Below are 6,977 nucleotides of genomic sequence, written 5' to 3'. Positions count from 1 at the left end.
CCCACACCAGACCTGAACATCAGGCAGCAGCTGAACATCAAATGGGTTGGCACATATGGTTTTGCTGCAGGAACAGAAATCAGGTGCATAGAGAAAAACTGAGCTTAGCATTTTATAAAGTGGCTCTTCAAAATACCAAAAAGACAGGAGGAATGAAAACTTGAAGAGACAGGTGGGAGAAGCAGGAGAGAACAAATAACTTCTCTTGGTGTTAAAAGGGAAATAAAGAACTCCAGGGAGTGATCAGTAAAAATTAGGATGTCAGAGAGGGACCTGCCTCCAAAGACAAAAATCAAACAAGACAGCAAAATTACCTCTCATTGGTTTGAGGTCAGAGGTAACACTATACTTACTGTATGGCTTTGGAGGTCTTGCAAAAGGAATATGAAAACTGTTGTACTCTAGCCTGATCCTACAGTAAATATCGTATCAGTAGAAGTTAACAAATTGAAAGAAAGGGAGCAAAATTTCTTACTTTTCCCAATTCAATTATCAGCAGTACAGTTATAGCTAATTTTCAGTCAGGGATGATCAGCTTTATGACTTACACATGGACTTAAAATTCCATTGATGCAAATGTCATTTAGAAAGCCAGTCATGTACAGTATTTCCTCCACCCTCCACAGATTCCAGGAAGGTGGGAAGAGAGTGCCATACCAATCCACAAATGAGAAGATGAAGTGCTAGAGACACTACTGGAAGGATCCTCCGACTCAAAAGAGCATGCTATAACCCACTCACTGTGTGGATGCTTGGAGAGTAGAAGTTTCTCCTCCTCATCCAAAAGGAGACACAACTCAAAGGGTGAATCGAAAGTTACTTGCTACATAGATGGCAGTCTAGCAGTGGCTGTCAAATGTTGGCATGCTCTGGATTACCTGAAGAGCTGACTTCAACACAGATGGCTGGAACCCATCCTCAGAACATCTGCTTAGTAGGTTGGGTCTTGGCCAGAGATTTTGCCTAACATGTCCCCAGGTGATGCTGATGGTCCCTAGACCTCTGCAGTATAGCCTGGTGGGCAGCACTAGCCTAGTGTGAAGGAGCTGGAATTCCAAGCCAACGTCATGATTTACATCCCAACTCTGCTTCTTCCAAAACAGATGACTTAAGGCAAGTCACTCAAGCTCTCCCTGCCTCCATTTCTTTGTGTGTAAAATGAGGATAATAACGGACCATCTCCTTGGGTTGTTGTGAATTAAAAATGTTAATTCAAATCAAGAAGTTTTAGAGGATTAAAGATGGTGGCATGAGAGGTGAGACAGAGGCTTCCTCCTAAAACTGCATATAATAAGAAAATATAATTAATACAACTAATCCCAAAAGAGCAACAGGAAAGAGGGCTGAGCCAAACTGCATACACCTGGAGAAAAGAATAAACCTCACAGAACAGGGTAACATACCAATGCTGTGGCCTAGCCGGACTGAAGTGCTTTCCCCACCCCAGCTCACTGGTGGGAAGAAGAGAAATGGAGCGGGGAGTGAGTGGAGGCCTGGGACTGCTGAATACCTAATACCGGAGATCTGCTCTGGGAGCACAGACCTACATTTCATGGTGTTTGCATGGTACGCTAACGATGAGGAGATTGGAAAGCTAAGACAGGCAGAATACCTGGAGAGACTGAGATTCCAGCTGCCTGTGGAAAGCAGGGATCCATATCCAGCTGCTCTGAGACAAAGGAAAGGCAGGCAGTCTGAGAGACTTCCTATCAGCAAAAGGGCTGTTAAAGGGGAAAGGATCGCACAGAGCTTACTGCTCAAGAGAAAGTACAGGTAGACAAAATTGTCCAGGTGCACTCTGCCCAGCAGGTTAGGAACTTTCTCGATCTTCAAGCGCTCCAGCTCCCTGGCTGGTTACACAGCTCGAAGGGTACACTCTGTGATATACAGCCTACTGTGCCTGGCTCATAAACCAGCAAACAATGCCCTGGCATTAGGTCAGCCAGAGGGAAGCCCTGCCTACAGCAACTACAAACACAAAGCATAGAGGCTTATGCCTGTGTGCTCAGCCAACTGGTTCAGGCAGTGGAGGCAGGCATAGCAGCCAGGAAGCAGGAAACACCTCTTTCCTCCCCCCAGGCACCAATACCACTCCCCTGGGACCCCTGACATTGCTTCAGGGGCTGAGCAGCTCCAGAGTGTAGAGGTTCTGGGCACAAGAGGGCGCCATATACAAACATGAAATGCCAAAGAAACCTGGTTCAACATAAAATTATGAATACAACTCCTGAGAAAGATTCAAATGAAATTGACCTCATGAATCTTCCAGAAAGGGATTTCAAAATAAAAATCATTAACATGCTCATGGAGGTACAGAAAAATATTCAAGAACTCAGGAATGAATTCTGGTCAGAGATTCAATTGTTGAAGAGCACAGTGGAGGATATTAAAAGCAGATTAGATAAGGTGGAGGAGATAATAAATGTAATAGAAATTAGAGAAAAGGAACACAAAGAAGCTGAGGCACAGAGAGAAAAAAGGATCTCTGAAAATGAAAGAATATTGAAAGAACTGTGTGACCAATCCAAATGAAACAATATTCTGGGGTACCAGAAGAAGAAGAGAGATAAAAGGGGATAGAAAGTGTCTTTGAGGAGGCAATAGTGGAAAACTTCCCCAATCTGGGGAAGGACATAGTCTCTCAGCCCAAGGAGGTGCACAGATCTCCCAAAATGAGGGACCCAAGGAAGACAACACCAAGACATACAGTAATTAAAATGGCATAGATCAAGGATAAGGACAGACTATTAAAAGCAGTCAGAGAGAGGAAAAGATCCAATACAAAGGAAAGCCCATCAGGCTATCATCAGACTTCTCAGCAGAAATCTTACAGGCCAGAAGAGAGTGGCATGATGTATTTAATGCAGTAAAGCAGAAGGGCCTTGAACCAAGAATACTTTATCCAGCAAGATTATCATTTAAATTTGAAAGAGGGATTAAACAATTTCCAGGTAAGAAAAAGCCGAGAGAATTTACCTCCCACAAACCATCTCTACAGTATATTTTGGAGGGACTTCTATGGATGGGAGGGTTCCTAAGGTTTAACAGCTATCACCAGAGGTAATAAAACCACAGTAAAGAGAATAGAAGAGTTAATTATGAAGCAAATGCAAAATTAAATCAACTACCCCAAAGTCAATCAAGGGATAGACAAAGAGTACAGAATATGATACCTAATATATAAACAAGAGAGGAGGAAGAAAAAAGAAGAGGAAAAAAGGAACGTTTAGATTGTGTTTCTAACAGCAGATTAAGTGAGTTAAGTTAGACTCTTAGATAGTAAGGAAGTTAACCTTGAACCTTTGGTAACCACGAATCTAAAGCCTACAATGACAATAAGTACATACCTATTGATAATCACCCTAAATGTAAATGGAATGAATGCACCAATCAAAAGACATAGAGTCACTGAATGGATAAAAAAACAAGACCCATCTATATGCTGCCAACAAGAGACTCATTTTAAACCTAAAGACATATACAGACTAAAAGTGAAGGGACAGAAAAAGATATTTCATGCAAATAATAGGGAGAAAAAAACAGGAGTTACAGTACTTGTATCAGACAAAATAGACTTCAAAGCAAAGAAAGTCACAAGAGACAAAGAAGGACATTACATAATGATTAAGGGTTCAATCCAACAAGAATATATAACCATTATAAATATCTATGCACCCAACACAGGACCACCTACATATGTGAAACAAATACTAACAGAATTAGAAGGGGAAATAGAATGCAATGCATTCATTCTAGGAGACTTCACTCCACTCACTCCAAAGGACAGGCCAATCACACAGAAAATAAGTAAGGAGACAGAGGCACTGAACAACACATTAGAACAGATGTATCTAACAGAAATCTACAGAGCTCTACACACAAAAGCAGCAGAATACACATTCTTCTCAAGTGACATAGAACATGTTCAAGAATAGATCATATACCAGGCCACAAAAAGAACCTGAGTAAATTCAAAAAGATTGAAATTGTACCAGCCAGTTTCCCAGACCACAAAGGTATGTAACTAGAAATAAATTACACAAAGAAAATGAAAAATCCCACAAACACATGCAGGCTTCACAACATGCTCCTAAATAACCAGTGGATCAATGACCAAATAAAAACAGAGATCAAGCAATATATGGAGACAAATGACAACAATAATTCAACACTGCAAAATCTGTAGGACACAGCAAAGACCATACTAAGAGGAAAGTATATTGCAATACAGGCCTTCCTCAGAAAAGAAGAACAATCCCATATGAGCACTCTAAACTCACAATTAATGAAACTCGAAAAAAAAGAACAAATGAGGCCCAAAGTCAGTAGAAGGATGGACATAATAAAGATTAGAGCAGAAATAAATGAAATCAAGAAGAATAAAACAATAGAGTCAATGAAAGAAATGGTTCTTTGAGAAAATAAACAAAATAGATAAACCCCTAACCAGACTTATCAAGAAAAAAAGAGAGTCTACACACATAAGCAGAATCAGAAATGAGAAAGGAAAAATCACTACAGACACCACAAAAATACAAAGAATTAAGAAAGAATACTATGAAAAATTATGTTAACAAACTGGATAACCTAGAAGAAGTGGACAACTTTCTAGAAAACTACAACCTTCCAAGGCTGACCCAGAAAGAAACAGAAAATCTGAACAGACAAATTACCAGCAAAAAAAAAATGAATTGGTAATCAAAAAACTACCCAAGAACAAAATGCCTGGACCAGATGGCTTCACAGCTAAATTTTATTAAACATTTGGTGAAGAACTAATACCCATCCTCCTTAAAGATTTCCAAAGTGTAGAAGAAGAGGGAATACTTCCAAACTCATTCTATGAGGCCAGCATCACTCTAATACCAAAACCTGGCAAAGACACCACAGAAAAAGACAATTACAGACCAATATCCCTGATGAAAATAGATGCAAAAAAAACTTAACAAAATACTAGCAAACCAAATTCAAAAATACATCAAAAAGATCATCCATCATGATCAAGTAGGATTTATTTCAGGGATGTAAGGATGGTACAACATTCAAAAATCCATCAACATCATCCACCATTTCAACAAAAAGGACAAAAACCACATGATCATCTCCACAGATGCTGAAAACACATTTGACTAATTCAACATCCATTCATGATAAAAACTCCCAACAAAATGGATATAGAGGGCAACATAATAAAGGCCATAAATGACAAACCCACAGCCAACATTATACTTTACAGTGAGAAGCTGAAAGCTTTTCCTTTAAGATCAAGAACAAGACAAGGAAGACCACTCTCCCCACTTTTATTCAACATAGTACTGGAGGTCCTAGCCATGGCAATCAGACAAGACAAAGAAATAAAAGGCATCCAGATTGGCAAGGAAGAAGTAAAACTGTCCCTGTTTCAGATGACATGATACTGTACATAAAAATCCCTAAAGAATCCACTCCAAAACTACTAGATCTAATATCTGAAGTCAGCAAAGTAGTGGGATACAAAATTAATACACAGAAATCTGTTGCATTCCTATACAGTAATGATGAACTAGCAGAAAGAGAAATCAGGAAAACAATTTCATTCACAGTTGCATCAAAAAGAATAAAACACCTAGAAATAAACCTAACCAAGGAAGTGAAAGACTATACTCTGAAAAATACTAGACACTCATGAGAGAAATTAAAGAAGATATCAATAAATGGAAACAAATCCTGTGATCATGGATAGTGAGAATTGATATTGTCAAAATGGCCATCCTGCCCAAAGCAATCTACAGATTGAATGCAATTCCTATCAAAATACCAACAGTGTTCTTCAATGAACTAGAGCAAATCATTTTAAAATTCATATGGAGGTGGCTGGTTAGCTCAGTTGGTTAGAGTGTGGTGCTAATAAAATTCATATGGAACCACAAAAGACCCTGAAGAGCCAAAACAATCCTGAGAAGGAAGAATAAAGCTGGGGGGATTACGCTCCCCAACTTGAATCTCTACTACAAAGCCACAGTAATCAAGACAATTTGGTACTGGCACAAGAACAGACCCATAGATCAATGGAATAGACTAGAGAGCCCTGATAAAAACCCAACCTTAATAAATGATAAAGGAGCCATGGATATACAATGAGGAAATGGCAGCCTCTTCAACAACTGGTGTTGGCAAAACTGGACAGCTATATGCAAGAGAATGTAACTGGATTATTGTTTAACCCCATACACAAAAGTAAACTTGAAATGGATCAAAGACCTGAATGTAAGTCATGAGACCATAAAACTCTTAGAAGACAACATAGGCAAAAGTCTCCTAAATACAAACATGAGCAACTTCTTCCTGAGTGCATCTCCTCAAGCAAGGAAAACAAAAGCAAAAATGAACACATGGGACTACATCAAACTAAAAAGCTTCTGTACAGCAAAGGACACCATCAACAAAACAAAAAGGCATCCTACAGTATGGGAGAATATATTTGTAAATGACATATCCGACAAAGGGTTAACATCCAAAATATACAAAGAACTCACACGCCTCAACACACAAAAAGTAAATAACCCAATTAAAAAATGGCAGAGGATATGAAGAGACAATTCTCCAAAGAAGAAATTCAGATGGCCAGCAGACACATTAAAAGATGCTCCACATCACTAATCATCAGGGAAATGCCAATTAAAACCACAGTGAGATATCACCTCACACCAGTAAAGATGGCCAGCATCGAAAAGACTAACAACAACAATGCTGGCAAGGATGCGGAGAAAGGGGAACCCTCCTACACTGCTGGTGGGAATGTAAGCTAGTTCAACCATTGTGGAAAGCACTATGGAAGCTCCTCAAAAAATCTAAGAATAGAAATACCATTTGACCCGGGAATTCCATTTGTAGGAATTTACCCAAAGAATACAACTTCTCAGACTCAAAAAGACATATGCACCTCTATGTTTATTGCAGCACTATTTACAATAGCCAAGATATGGAAGCATCTTGAG

Source organism: Manis javanica, chromosome 5, assembly GCF_040802235.1.
Source record: "Manis javanica isolate MJ-LG chromosome 5, MJ_LKY, whole genome shotgun sequence".
In the NCBI taxonomy this organism is placed as follows: domain Eukaryota; kingdom Metazoa; phylum Chordata; class Mammalia; order Pholidota; family Manidae; genus Manis; species Manis javanica.
This window is presented reverse-complemented; position numbering follows the sequence as displayed.